We start from the raw sequence: 16,264 nt of genomic DNA on the forward strand, positions 1-16,264 counted from the left end.
TGGGTAACCTTTTTCTAAGTAAGGGTTGCATTTCAAAACTTTTGAATTGATGCGGGCCGCACACAAGAGAAAAAAGGGGGGAACTGTCGGTAAATCACAATTCTTTATTCATATATAATTATAAATTAGCATAGGTATACTTAACGTAAATATTCTAAACGTAATATATCGGAAATATTTAGCCAAATATTAGTCACCGCTAGTTTTAAATTAGTTTCCATGTGTCTGTTAGTTGGTTTCTTGTTTTAATTTTTACTAAATTCATTGCGAAAAAACTATTCACAAATATAAGTTGTAGAAAATAACGTTTGAATTTTTGGTGAATATCTCATTAAACTGAGAAATTGATATATTTATTCATATTTTATGCTACGCGGGCCGCAAAAAATATTACTGCGGGCCGCATGCGGCCCATCCCTGCTATAAGGGATGTGAGGATCAGGGAATTTGTACGAAGTTGGTCAGTGGAAGTCAGGAAAAGTCATGGAAATTAAAACAGAAATTTGAGTAGGAACCCTGTATATATCACACAGGAATTTCCTAGAACTGTGTAACCACTATATACAATTGAACATGCTTATTGCACGTCCTTTCAGGAAATTAGAATAGGGTATGTTAGGTATATGTTAGAAGATGTATAATTATTTTCTTTTTGTTATACTGAGACCATTACAGCCATTGCATTATAATCAGTCTATGTTAATAAGCTTTTAATACAGTATTATATAAAAGGAAAAAAATAGTACTGTACACAACTAACTAAATGTATTAACTAATTATTGTACTAAATATGAAACTCTACAACATTGCATTTTAATATTTCTTTTTGATAAAAGAATCTGTTACATTAGTATGCACTTTATTAAAATTCTGTTTGCAAATTATTTCTCTCAAATGTTCATTTTGTAACTCTCCTTTACTCATAAAATATCTTTCTAACATATGAATAATTTTCCATTGCTTCAGCTGTTGAAGATGGAGAATCATCTGCAATTTGTTCCTCTTCTTCCCCTTCATTGGTTTTGTTTTTGTTTCACTGATAGGTGTAACTTTTGAACACTGGTTAATGTGGAGGCTTTATTTGTTTCAACATAAGCATCTGTTGTAAGAAATTCCTCTACTTTGATTTGGAAAGTTATGTTATACTTTCAGAGTTCTGTAAATCTCATAACTCAGTCATATGATGGTGATATTTCTGATTCTAAGATAATTACAGTCAGTCTATTTTCTGATATAGGAATAAACTTGAACTAGTGAATTGCAGTTTAAGAAAGTTGAATCCATGCGTAAACACTTCTTATACGCCATCAAACAATGCAATGGTTGCATTTCCGTCTTGTTTACAAACTGCTGCATTAGATGTTTGTGATAAAAAATATCTTAAGTTCTGGATAATACCTTTGTCCAAAGGATGGGACAATTATCAAGTTAGCCAATTAACAATAAACAGTTAATTGGATTGTATAATCATTTAATCATTTGATTAATTGTTAGCTAATTGCTGTCAAGTATTTTTTAAATAGCTTATAAAATTTCAATTTAAAAAAAAATTTTATATATTTATCCTTTTTTAGTTTTACTTAATATTTCCCAAGTAAATATATAAACATTTATTTTATTATTTATTTATGGTTTAAAGTTGTATGAAAATATTGAAAAATGAATTACATAAATCATCCTTGGGTTACTACTATAAAATTTATTAGTCAGAGATTTAATTTATATACAAAGGAGAGAAAGGCTTTGATTGTATTATTATTTTTTTGTCTTCATTGATCAATAAGAACCCCACGATTTCTATTAGTTTATTCAGTATACTAGCAGGTGCACAACATGATTATGCTACTGTAATGCAAAAGGAATTAGTATACCTGATGATGTCTATTTCTATATAAACGAAAACATTTGTAAATTTTTTGTTTTCACAGTGCTAGTTTTAGTTTGGTGCATTGTATGGAATTAGCATATTTTTATATTTACATAATAAATGATCAGAATCTCTTTTATTTAGCATCTTGTCCACATTGCATCCTTGTGGGCCTGCTTGCCTGATACATAAGGTGCTGAGGAGAACAGCATAATTGGCTATGTAGTTGACTTAAAATTCATGCAATTGGCACCTAAATAACAACTAAGTTCTTGACTAAATGGGATTTTTAATTAAAAATGCTTGGGCACTAGGCACTCTCTCTTCCTCTGTCCTTGTAATGCCTCTGGAAGTTGTCTCCTATTCTCAGGAGACCAATATAACTAATCTAACCTATTCATAATAGCTAGGGTTGCCAACTGTCTGGATCCATGGGTCTTGTCTGGTATCCAATTGAAATGTCAAACTAAACACTGGACAATTTCATCTAAACAACATACTATAATAATTTTCTAATAACATAGTTTATTGTAACAATTTTGATTACACTATTTCTGTCTGTTTCTTGACATTAATTCAGGATAACATTTTGCTATCTTTATTTTTGTTATCTTTATTAATGTAAATCATGGGTTATATCCTTTCTTGGCAATTTTATATTGATGCCATTCTGAGCAAATAGGTGCAATGACTTTAATATTTCTGGTGGTTGTTTTTTATTATTAATTAATAAATTAATTGACTTTTATCACAATTACTTCCACACATCAGACATTCAAGTACAATGTAGTTAACAAATAATATGAAATAATTTGCAATGTAATAATCTACTTATTTAAAAATTTTTAAAATTTTTTCAAAAACAGGCAGATGGTGTTGAAAATTTATCAGTCAGTTGTGATAATTAGTTATGAATGGAACTGAAACTTAGTCCTTAAAAAAATTCATATATATATATACTATATTAATTAATAAAAATTAATTAGTACTGTAATAGAATATTTTAATTTTGAACCAGCAGTTATTTATTGTGACATCATCACAATGCTGGGCTGCAATTTTTAATCATATTTTTAATTAATTCAATTTAAAATATATGCTCTCCATTTCAAATTAGTAGCAGCTTGTCCCTGTACATTATACTTTCCTTTTAACAATAGAGTAATACTGGTCATCTATCTAACACTTTTCAAGGAAAAGGTTTTGAATCAAAATAACATGACTTATAGTTTGTATTGGAAGTTTATGTATAGTTAATCTGGGTCTCCTGCCCTTAAGGTTTCATATCTGATCTCATCTTTCACTTATCTAACTCTGTTCTCAAGATTAAGGAATGACAGACAGGCAAATGACAGTGGGAATTTATAAGTCTACAATTTTTGAAAATTGCAGTCTAATAAGAATTCAGATTGAAAATGTAGATACAAAAAGTTAGTGATTTCTAACAAAACTGGATATGTTGCCATGATTATCCTAAATTATAATTACTAATAAAGCTGTCATTTTTTAATGTGTATTACTTTTTAAATTAAAAATTATTAAATTATGTTTTTCAAATAGAATGATTATTTACCAATTACTCTAATTATTGGCAAATTAATTATCACTTGATGATTAATTGGTGGGAGTGCTGATTAGTACAATTAATGTTTAGCAAATTAATAATTAATTTCTACAACTCTAGTCCAAAGGTTGTAATCTTAGGTGCAGTTTGATGGCAAGAAACAAATTTTGATGTTTGACAACTGCAGTCAAGTAGCTTATGTGCTGGATAGTTGTCAACCAACAAAGCAATTTTTCTTTGCTGGTTTTGCAGTTCCCTATTTCAAAATATTAATTGGTCTTTGTAAATTTCACCAGCCATCTGTGCTTTGAAATTGGCTTGATACTCGATGGGTTAGTATTTTATATTCTTAAAGCATATGGCCTTTCACTCTTGCCAATAATAAGAGGAATTTTTTTTTTGTCACTTCCATTCATATTGCAATATAGCATTATCATTATACTCTCTTTACTCAATTTTTCATCTGTACATTTTTTTATTTTGAAGGTGTTCAATATAGTACATGTGTTAGAATACTAGTAAAAATACAGTTTTATCTAAACTGTACACAATCTTTGTATGCTACAAGTTCAATAGGTGCTTTAAAATGATATTATCTATTATTTTGGGATATATAAAGATATATAAAGCGTAATAATTATAGTATAGCCAAACAGTTGCTGGATTAAACTGAGCTACATTACTGTTACTATTAATAATTAAATACTGAGTAATTTAACACTATAGATAGGTGCTAGGTGCCATCTCTTATTAAATTTAATTATTTTGGGATCTACTCCACCTTCTTCTTCTACACATAATATCATATTGTTTTTTTAAAATGATTCAGTTACCTAGCACTTACCTTAAAGATGTAATCATGAATCTGCTGAGTGATATCACAAACCTTGTTGAGAAGCAATGGGCCTCTTACTAATTGGACATTACTTTCAACCATCTAGGAAGTTCATTCTCAACATCAGCACACAATATGAAAAATTCCAAATGGATGTTGGAAAATTACATCTGTTTAGAATTTTTCATGCCTTTTGTTTTATAGTGTCTTAAAATGTCTTTCTTTTTGATGATATCACAGCAAGACTGCTTAACTCTTCTTTTCAACCTTCTTGATCAATCAGATAATTTCTGAGGGTTTTCTCAGCTTATTATTGGGTCCAAACCTTTTAATTTCCTCACATTGGTATAATGGCATGTCAGAATCAACTCGGATCCCCTCCAGTAAAACATGGATAATCGCTTTGGCAAATGGAACAAATGACATAATCACTTTGAACGTTTCTAACCCCTACAGCAATGATTTTTCAGCCAGGGTGTTGCAATGACACTTCAGGGATTCTGCAAAATAGCAATGAGCATGCTTTTTACATATATTATTAAATTTATTATATATTTATATATAATTAAAATTATAAATTATTTAATACTTTTGTAATCATTTTATTGAAAATACTACATACAATTTAAAATAATTGTATATGTATTTATAATACATATTAATTAAAGTCTGTAGAGAAGTAGGAATGCCACAAGAAAAATTATCAAATTAGAAGTGCCATTGTTAGAAAAAAGTTGTAAAACACTGCCTTACAATAATACTAATTTAAAAACTTAGGGTGAAGCCTATAATAGTATGCTATGCTATATCCTGTATGGCTGTGGTATACTTATGAGGTGATGTGGGTGTTGGATCCCTCCTCAGAAAGTTTAGGAATAAAATTTAAACTAAAAAAAAATTTTCTTAAACAATAAATCTAAAATTACATTTTATGAGTGAATAATTCAATATCAATCAATTATTTCATTTGTTATTATAATAAAAAAATGAATACTTTATTATCAATCACTTACATACATGACTGGATTGTTCTAGAAGAAAGATCATAGTTTGGATATCAAATTTATTTTTGAAGTTTCCTATTAGAGCATTTGTCTGGCGAGTATAGAGATGCTCATTTGTCGGCAATGAGGGGTAAGGGACACTTAATTTTTCTTTATTCTGATTGTGCTTTTTAGATCCACTTCCAGATCATCTCCAGAGCAAAATCTTAGTTATTCCACTGCTTTATGCTCTAACTAGAATTTTTAATGTAGAGAGAGCCAAAAAGTATACATTATAACTAAAAGTATGTTTTAAGTACAATATGTGATAACCAGTACCAGTGCAAGTTACCAACAAGTAACTTGTACCTGAGGTGAAATTAGGGTTGCCAACTTTCTTGTACAGAAAAGAAGGAGATTGCAGTACTTTGTACAATGGAGGACATTTATAACAAAATAGTTATAAATATTTACTGACTAATTGTCAATTATAAAACATCACTAGAATTATTACCAATTTTTGTAAAATGCTACACCAATTGAGTCCCTAAATTTTATTTGCTTGTCTGATCCTGATTAATAGTTGTCTTTCTTTCTGTTAATCTGGCAAAACCAGAATAAGAAAATAAAATATTGGAACAATACCAAAAAGTTTGCTGGATTTATTATAATTCAGAAATAATAATTTAAAATTATCAAAAACAGATTAAAACTGTATTCAAAAAGAGGACATTATCAATAATTAAAACTGTTTATAAACAATTTAAGTACATTTATAGACTTCATTGTATCTGGCTTATTTTTATTTCTTTTTTCCTCCTTTTGAACATTTTTGATTGCTTATTTTACTGTCCCTCTCAGTTTGCATCTTGAAGCAGTTGCTTCATCACCTACTCATTGAGCCAGATATAGTTATGATCAAGGTAGAAATGATTATAATTCAATAGAATAAAATTTCCAAAAACTTTAACTGCATGTTATAAGCAGGTGTTTACAGCCATGGCATGTTATAAATGGGCTTGACTGTGCTTCATGCCTCTAGAGCAGCCATTTGAAAACATGACACATACCTATATGCAGTTTAGAAGGTACCATCTCAAGCATTAGTTTAGTTTGCAATATGGCAGAATGCAATGCTGTTGTATATAAAAACAAGGAAAAAATTGTACAGTCATGTTAGGATTATCATTTTAAATGTATATATTTATTTTAATCATCAAAATTTTTTTTTTTTAATTGTTATAAAGGGAAAAGTTAACACATAAACATTACATTCAGTTTCTAAAGAGTCTTCTGAAATGATGACATATATAGAGGGGGGAAATTAACTGGAAATCTATCATCTTTCAAGTAGGATGGTCTAATAATAATAATTAAAGTATGAATTGGCATACAAAAATGAACCAGATCTGAAATGAGATGCATATTTGGTGGTTTTCAGAAAAATTGCAATGGCAGATGAATATGTTTATGATGCACAAAGGATTTTTCATGTTTTCTAAAAACACTCTTAGTGGCTTTAAACAAATGAGAACTGCTTGATGAGTTTGCAATTGCAATTTAAAATTGGTGGTATATAACCTGTTTCATTGTATAACCCACACCCACTTTCAAATTGTCTTTTAAACACAAAAAGCCTGTGGGTTATATGCATGAAATTATGGTATAATTTTTTTTTATTGTATGAAACAAATATTTTTGACTGCATTTTGTTTTTCTAAGTTCTATAATTTGTAGCTAATAATATCCATAAAAATTGAATGGGAGAGAATGAGATACTATAAACACCGTATTGATAGGAAACATACAGATGTTTTCTAACTGAGGAAGTCCTATGAAAAGGTCAAAAACATTTTTAATATATTAAACTCATTGCTGGATATCAATAAGGTGTGTTTATAGTATTTAAAATTTGTATTGTGAAAATTAAAAATAATTTTCAAAATGTTCATTTTGAAACATTGAAGTTTTAAAAGCAGATTGTTATGCTGGTTGTTGATTCGTAATGTTGTATTATGCAAAACTTTTAAAAATAAATTTACATAAGATTTAATGGAAAGTTTTTGTGTACAACATATTAATATAAGAATTAATAAAATATAAGAAATAAAAATGAGTTTTAATATAAAACATTTTACACCTATGTTTTTAGATAATTTATTGTGTATAATTTATTTTATATTAGTTTTTATTTTTTTTTAATGAGTATTGTACTGGTACAAAGAATTCCCAATGAGTTTTATGTAAATTTACTTTGAAAAGTTTTGCATAATACAGCATATCCTAACAGGTAACTTTTTAAAATTTGCATGTTTTGGAGTATTGATTTTGAAATTGTTTTTCAAATTTTTGTAATTTAAATTTTGGAACCTGAAGAAGACAAAAGATTGTCAAAATAGTTATGGTATTTTATATGATAAAAATGTAAGATTTATTCAGTTCAGATGTAAAGAATTTCACTCAAATTATAAGAATTTAATTGCTAATAATGTGAGTATAATTCTTTGTATCAGTAAATTTTCATAGTATTATGATAATGCTTGCTAAAAGTTAATTTTCTTCAAATTGTATCAACGTGCTTACTATATTTCAAGATAAAAAATAAGCTTATTGTATTATTAGAATTAATAAGTTATCATCTGTTGAATGTTAATTATCAAAATTTTTATTTTAAAAATTTCATAAATTAAAAAATAGACAGGTATTGAAATAAAATCATTAATGAAATAAGAGTTTTAGGTTTAAATGTTCTTGAAACTGTGTTTTTACTGTATATTGAGCATTGCTCAAAAGAGTTTTAGGATAAAGAATTAATTCTTTTAGATATCTAAAGTTGTCTAAAATAAAACTAAATTATTTTGAAATATGCAAAAAATAAATGATTTAATTGCTCTCAAATATTCATTATTTCTTAAATGAAAGCATTTGTTTTACATTGAAAGTAAATAAAAATGTTTTTATATGAAATGAATTACTTTTAAAAAGATTATAATATAAAAATGAAATTTGAGATAATCTTTAATTGTTTGCAGATAAGTGTTGTAATATATTTGTTGAAATTAATTTCGATAGACATTTTATAAGACAGATATTTTAATAGATAAGTTATATTGGAACAGAGTAGTTATAAATATGATTTATACTTTATACCAGTGCTTCACAACGTTTCTCATGCACAGCACACCTAGGTACTTTACAGAATTCTGTGTACAAGTAAAAAAATATAAAAAAAACATAGGAATTACAATGTCCTGTACATACCAAAATACACTAATTTACTTGTACTAATATAAAATTATTTGAAATTAGTTTGTAATCAAGTTTCTTATTTCTTAATTCAATTTTATTTTTCAACAACCCAGAAACCACTCTGGATGAAGTATATCACAGTCCTAGCATGAAAAGCACCTGATTGGAGTCTTGAATCTGTGATTATAGGTGCATTTAACAGAGACATCATCTAGTTCACAAAAATAGATGGTGACTGTGACATGTGACTTGCCAAAGTTACATATTCACAGATTCTGTGAAATATGGCTGCAAAGGTGAAAAAGTTTGAAGCTTGTTAGAATTCCTTCTGTCATAAATGTCAGTGGCAATAAACATGTAATAGGCATAATGTTAAATTATTGTTTCTTTTGAATCAACATGTATTTATCATATTTATGTGTCCTCCATCAACTCTGTGCTTTTCTCCTCTTTGAGGCAGGCATTGTGTTGAGGCACACCTAGCATCTAGCAGCACACCAGTATACTGTGGCACACTAGTTGCATAACTCTACTTTATTGTTTAAGCTGTGGATACTTTAATAATGACAAATATTGGTAATCTTACTTGTAATGTGTATATTAAATCCTAAAAGTACTAAAGTTTTTCCATTAAAACTTTTTTAACATAAATTCTGAGTTTTTGCACATATGCATGGAGAAACTAGTGGGTGATCAGTTAACGAACATAATCCATTCCAAGACTTTGTTTGCTATCTGAATTGTTCATTAACTGATTATCGATTTACCATAAGTTTTCCTGGGAATTTGATTAATTCATTCTGGAGACCCCAAAAAATAAAAAATATATACTTTCTTACTATGTTTATTTATATGTAATAATAAAATACATATATACACAGTCTTGCATTTTTATTAGTCATGTTTTTTCTGTTTGTGGGGGTTAAAGAATCTGTCTAATGTCGATTGCTTTTCTCTCTTTGGGATTTTTCAGAAGTAATTAATAGCATTGTAATTGTAGAGATCCCCAAGCCTATTAACCTCAACCTGGTTTGGATGCCATTCTAAACCACTGTTCTGACATCCTCCCTCTTCTTCAAAAAATCTTTAATAGCAGATATCGGCATTAATCCTCTTTTTTCAGAAGAAAACATATACCGAGTTTCTTGGTGTTCTTCATTCAAGAGTTCTTGGCGTTCTTCTGTCGTCAGATCAGTTTCAGGTTCCATTATGAGCTCTTCAATGTTCTTTATTTCTCAGATGTAATTTTTGTTACTCCTTTAGCTGCTTGAGTCTTCTTGATTATACTGTATCTTTCTTAGATAAGATTGAACTGCACCCTACTGTAGACCTGTTCAAGCCATACTGCCCAGCAACATCAGACATCTTCTGCCCACTTTCTACCTTTGCTCTTATACTCTCGCCTTTCGAAAATAAAAACCGACGCAAAACTTAACAAATACCTGCCCAACAGTCTTGCAAATACTATAAAAGAATTGTTTCTGTCAGAAAAATAAAAGGCTGGAATTACAAGGGAGAGTTTCAAAGTTTGGAGGAATACTATCTGATCAGTATATATCGGGTTGAGCATCAATGTCGACATCTCCCACACTCAGAAAAGTTTCAAATTGTTGCCTGAAGACAAGGGAAGACCAATCAGTATTTGTTATTTTACGTCACTTCTTGTTGTGTTTGTTCTGTGAGTTGTCTGTTATCTGAACATAAAAATCTTTCACAAAAGTGTTCATTATCTAATTTGTTCATTAACCGATCACCCACTGTATTTGAAAAAATGTTAGTTACTGTTCGTGTTCTATTTCTTGAATTTAAATGTTCTGTTCTCTATGAAAGATATTGCCTGAAGAGGACAGTTATATACTGTTAAAAGTACTTGTGAGTTAAATCTTTTTCCATAATGCTGATACAGTTGTGTGGCTTACCTTTTCTTAATAGTATTTGGCATGTAAAGTTATCATATTTTATTGATCTGTTATGGTTCTGAACATTACTTAATCCACTCTTTCAAATATTTCAGAAAACCTAGTGTTTATATATAGCCAGACATACACATATACCTATGAATGCATATTTGTGGACCTTTTAGATTCATATATAGTCTGTAAACAATTTTTCATTTTTGAAATGATCTTTTGCTTTCACTATTTTGGAAACAGCTATGCTACCATAAAACAATCTATTAATTTAAATTTGTTCTCTATAATTTTTATTTTCTAATAATTTAGAAAATAAAGTTATACTCTATAGATTTTACAAACTAGAAAAACTAAGTTGTGAGATATAAATGCAGGTATTCCCTAAAGTTGAGTAGCTGGTAAACTCTAAAACATTTGTATTTTTATATTAAATACTTATGAAAGTTACTTCTTGGATAGTATGATGCCTTTTTTTAGTTGGATGGAATCATGAAAGTTAAATTTGATAATATTATGTGATGACTCAGTGTTGTAATTTCAGGTGAACAGAAACATCTCTCTGTTTAAATGATTATACAATCCATAATATTAATGATGTGATCTTGTAAGTTGTCTTAAATCAGTCTTATCTTCATTAACAACTTCATTAGGTGATATATGAGGTATCAAGTTCTTTGTTCTTTTCTTCTCTTGATGTTTCTTTTCACCTTTACTCTTGGGGTGAAAAGAAACAGTAACTTAAAAGTTGTGTTTGTTTGTATTTTGTAATTAGAGGAAATGCTTTTTTTTTTGCAAACAATATCTATTAGGTACTTAGGCCTTATATTGTGTCCATTACATAATTTTACAGAAAGAAAGAATTTTTTATAAAAAGAAGTCATTTGTGTATAGTCAATGTGTATAGTCATTTGTGTGTAGTCAATAAGTCATTTGTGTAATCTGTAAAACTGATTAAATAAATAAAAATGAAAGACCTCTTAAAAATACTCAAGTCACTGAAGTCATCAGGAAAGCTTACATTTTTGAAGTATGGAGAGCTGGTAATGGGGGCAGAGTTTCCTAACAACAGTGAAGTAAGACATGAAGTAAGATTCCTCACACATCCCTGAAAAGCTTATCATTTGTGGTGGTCTGTGGAAGAGAAGAGCATCATATATCCACCATCTTCAATGTGATAGACTTTAGCATCATACAGTCTGTTTTTTCTTTCTGTACACCTTTACTACAGAAGTCACAAAGTTTAAGAGCAGTGTCCTCACTGAGACAAGTCAAGATTAATATGAAAACATACAAATAAACCTTAATTCTTACTGTTTTACATTTCTATGTATATATTGTCTACTTGGACCGTGTTTACTATTAGGACTTATTATACTGGTGTAGTTTCTGATTAGCAAAGAGAGGAGATTTTATTCAAAAGTCAAAACCAAATATCTTTTTCACCTGTTTAGCTACTTTGAAGCCTAGGCCCTTCAAATTTTAAATCACTGATATGAAAAAAGTTGCATGAGATGAATAGAAACAGCCATTTTTGTTCTGTTTCTATTCACTCCATGAATTCAAAATCATTACATCATAAAAAGAGACCAATGATTATTAAAAAAAAAGCATTCAAAATATGAGAGATTTTAATGAAAATTTAGTGAAATTATATTAAGACAATACCCTAACACAATTTTTTTAATGAAGTGAGTCTTATGACACTTGACAAACTTTGTTGGTAAATATCAAAAGCACGTATTCAACCAACATAATATGCAAACCAGACTGTCATCTAGATCAATGTTGTCAGCTTAACAAAATATAACATCCATACTTTGAAAAATATTATCCAAATATATAACATTGAGAAATTTCTGATTTGTTGGTTAGTTTCTTTATACTTCCTAGCTGGCACAGCCATGTAAGCAAAACAAGTTAACTCTTCAACCAAACCAGGCATGAACTTAAAAAAATTATAACATTCAAACCTTGAAATAACCTAGCTGATAGGTGAATGTGTTTCTTTGTCAGACATGTACAAAATTTCCTTGAAGTTTTTTTTTTCTACTCACCCCGAATAATGGTATTAATCATATCAAGATATGATCAAGGGCGTCGCCAGAGGGGGGCAGAGGGGCAGTTGCCCCTCCCTAGACATGCGAAAAAAAATTATTTAAATGCTGTCATTTATTGCCCGATTTATAATTCCCGCGAGAAAAACCCAAGAAGATTATGTTTTAATTAAAATAATCTTCTTAAGCTTCTTAAAATTTATGAATCGTTTTTATTTTACCTACATACAATTCATATCCTCTATCAATTTATATCATCTTGCCCCCCCTGGCCCATTGGCTGGCGACGCCCTTGGATATGATATGAATACTGAGTTGTCTCAAGATGATATCAGATACCAAAGATACATATTGAAGATTAATATGTTATGATACAAAATGAATTACCATGTTATTAAACCCTTTTTTTTTTTTTTTTTTTTTTTTTTTCAGAAAGCAATTAGGATTAGCTATTTATAATGAACATTGCCACAACTGCATTATGGTATGTGATTCCAGTAAATAAAATAATACCCCACATTATAGAAACATTAATCTTCAGTTTTAAGTGCTTTTTTTTTCTTTTTGAATAAGAAGATTGGCAAAGTTCTAATTTATTTATTCAGCATTTCTAAAATTTCTTAACATGACCACCAAGATTACCAGATTTAAACTAAACACTAGAAATTTTTTTATTTCTGAGATCAGTTTGTGAAAAGTATCATCTATCAAGAGAAAATACTCTGCAATATTGCATAACAAAAACAATTACAGTAGTAATCAAAGTTAGGCAAATATTATTTTAACATGCTGATCAACGATCAGCACGTATATTGAAAGTTTTTAGAAATATAATAATTTTAAATTTAAATTAATAAATTTTGACATTTTTATATTATATTATAAATAATTTTGCAGAAGAATTCACAAAATTAGAATTTTGAACAATAAAAATAATTACTGTATGATATGAGAGATTTTTTATGTTTAATCTAATCACAAATTAGGTAAAGCTATATTGAAGTATAAAATGAAAATGACAAAACATTGGTAGTGTTAGAACAACAAATTAATGACTTATCAGTATAGTCTAAAAACTAAAATTACCCTTGTTTTACACATTTATTTAGCATATGGCTACACATCTAATTAGTAAAAAGAACAGAAAGCAGAAAAAAGATCACAAATCATAAATGTAAATCTAAGTTAGAAATATAGTTTAGAGCACTTTCAGTCACAGTCAGGAAGTCACTCTGTTGTCCCAGAAAAGATCTTATTGGACAGTCTTCCAAGATATGATGTATAGTCTGTCTTTCAGCACCACAATCACACTGTGGGGATGCAACTTTTCCCAACCTAAAAGGACTGTCCCTACATAACCCATGTTTGATCTGAATTCTATTTAACACACTCCAAAGATTTCTGGATAATTCAAATCCAGGTGTTTTACACAAATCATAAGTTATGAATCAAAAACGTTTGGAACTTATCAAATAATAAAAGAATGAATACAATGAAGACATTCCTTTCTATTTTTATTTTTATTCGTAAAGCTTCTAGTCTTTTTTTTTTCATTCGATTTTATTCTTTTATAGCTACTTTTTTTTGGCTATTTAATCGGACTTATTGCACCATGATATTTGAGGAACTTTTATTTGATTTTTTTCTTTCATTTTTATTGTTACTCTTTCTCTTTATTTAGAGTGTAATAAAAAATAAAAAGAAAAGAAAAATCCAAGTAAAAGTTCCTCAATATCATGGTGCAATAAGTCTGATTAAATAGCTAAGAAAAGTAGCTATAAAAGAATAAAATTCCTTTGCATGTTGTTCATAATTTTATTTTATAATTTAGTCAAAAATTTACAATGCTCTAAGTTTTATAGCTGGAACTGTTAATAAAAATTATTTAAAAAAGTACAAATTTATGAAATTGCATTTTTACATATTTTTAAAATATCTAATAAATCTTTGTTTGTCAAGGATAACCAATACAATTCTGTTAGATCATAAATTTGACAGGACAGTTGGAATTGAATTCTCATAGTAATGACAAAATTTGTCATGAAGCTGCAAATATCACAAAAGGAAAATTGTTTAGAGCTATTGCTTTACATTATTTATAAAGAAAGATGATAATTTTTTTTTTTTTTTTAATCATCAAAACTCTTTCATGTGGTAGCCTATATTTGTTGATACTTAGGTCTTCTAAGTATCAACAAATATACTACATGTTCATTCCAATATTTGTCCCAATATTTATTTATTAAACATTTTACCTTGTTTCTTAACTTTATATTATTCAGAATGTCTTGATCTATACTGACATTAATTGATCACATCACTAAGCGGTTACAGTGTAAAATCTTTCAAAAAAATTGAACTGTTGAATATATTTTAATTTCACATTTTAAAATCACAAATCTATTTGAAAACGGTTTAAAAAATTTTTTCAGGCCATTTTCATAAAGATTTTGTTTTCTATCTAAAACAAAATTCTATTGAATATCTTATGCTGGCTTTTAAACAAAACTGTATTAAGAGATGTTATCACATTCTCTAGAATGGTTTAATTACCTCTTGATGTTTTTTTTCTGGGATGCTATTGAAGCCTTCTTTGTAATCGCATTAAAATCAATATTCTAGTGCATCCCTAATGTCTATATTCACAACCAAGGATCAGGAGTTAGAGTTATAAGTTAACCAATAAATGTATGAAATAGAAATTGCAATTGTGGATATTCAGACACTCAAGAAACCTTTGTAAGCAGCAAAAACAACTTAGTTACAAATGTTTTTGGTCATTTTTAAATGAAAACACATGTAATTAAATTGTTTTTGCTGCTTACAGAGGTGTCTTGAGTCTGAAAGAATCAGCAAGTGCTCATGTATTAAAGGTAAAATGAATGGTAATTGATTAACTTCTTACTCTAACTTTTAATTTTGGTTGTAAGTATAACCATAAATGATACTGGATAATGATGATCTCTTTTAACTTCTTTAATTACTTGTACATTTACAGTTCTCAAGAGAAATTTCATCAGAACATTTTTATTAATGATGTGTTAGATGGCTTGTTATGATGCAAATATTAATGATATGAATTTTTACATTTAGAGAGGATTTTGCTGAATTCTTTTGCAGAATCCTCTAATAACTTATGAAATATAAATAATACAAAAATAACCAAATGATTGGCTCATTTATTTCTGAAGTGCCATTGATTGAAGTGCTTAGTAATCAAATGTGTAATCATTTTAAATTGGTCATTCTAAATGGCTGTAATGTCTTGAAAATAGTACAATGTTCCATTTCAATTTCGTGAAGAATTGCAGCAATGCAAACTTTCTCTGTTGCCTCTATTCCATTAACTATTTTTTTGAAAGAAAATTGTAATTATGCAGTGGTGTAAATTTTAGTTAAAGAGGCAACTATGTTGGGTGGTGATGATTTATGTAATGAGATAATTTTCTTTATTTCATCCACGTAGAATATGCTTACCATTTCAACAATATTTAGTCTAGTATCTACTATTAGTTTCATATGTTATATTGATTAGTTAGATTGTAAGTGACAGAGACTGGAGTATTTCTTAACATCAAGTCTTTGAACACATGGTAATAATTAGAAGTATTCAACAGGTGCCACTATCTACATAAATGACATGAACCTCAGCACTGATTCCAGCATTAGTTGGTTGCATGGCATAGATGAGGAAATTTATAATTATGTTTCTACTACTTTACTTATAGCTTTTTGTTTGCATTTACTTTTGAGATAAGTTGATTCCTCTTATTTTTCTCTATGTATTGATGAGGCATGT

General features: G+C 28.6%; 1 long non-coding RNA gene across 3 annotated transcripts in view; it reads left to right on the forward strand.

Annotated features, from left to right (window-relative positions):
* Positions 1–16,264, forward strand: part of LOC136969545 (uncharacterized) — a 99,463-nt gene that overhangs the window by 25,037 nt on the left and 58,162 nt on the right. The window contains exon 1 of one of the 3 annotated variants that reach the window (XR_010879839.1): positions 7,721–7,739. The exons of the other annotated variants lie outside the window; for them this stretch is intronic. This is a non-coding gene — a long non-coding RNA (uncharacterized lncRNA). Of the gene's footprint in view, positions 1–7,720; positions 7,740–16,264 lie in introns of those variants that run through there. 3 annotated transcript variants of the gene reach the window in all.

This window comes from Centruroides vittatus, unplaced genomic scaffold (genome assembly GCF_030686945.1).
Source record: "Centruroides vittatus isolate TY-2023 unplaced genomic scaffold, ASM3068694v2 contig_18, whole genome shotgun sequence".
In the NCBI taxonomy this organism is placed as follows: Eukaryota; Metazoa; Arthropoda; class Arachnida; order Scorpiones; family Buthidae; genus Centruroides; species Centruroides vittatus.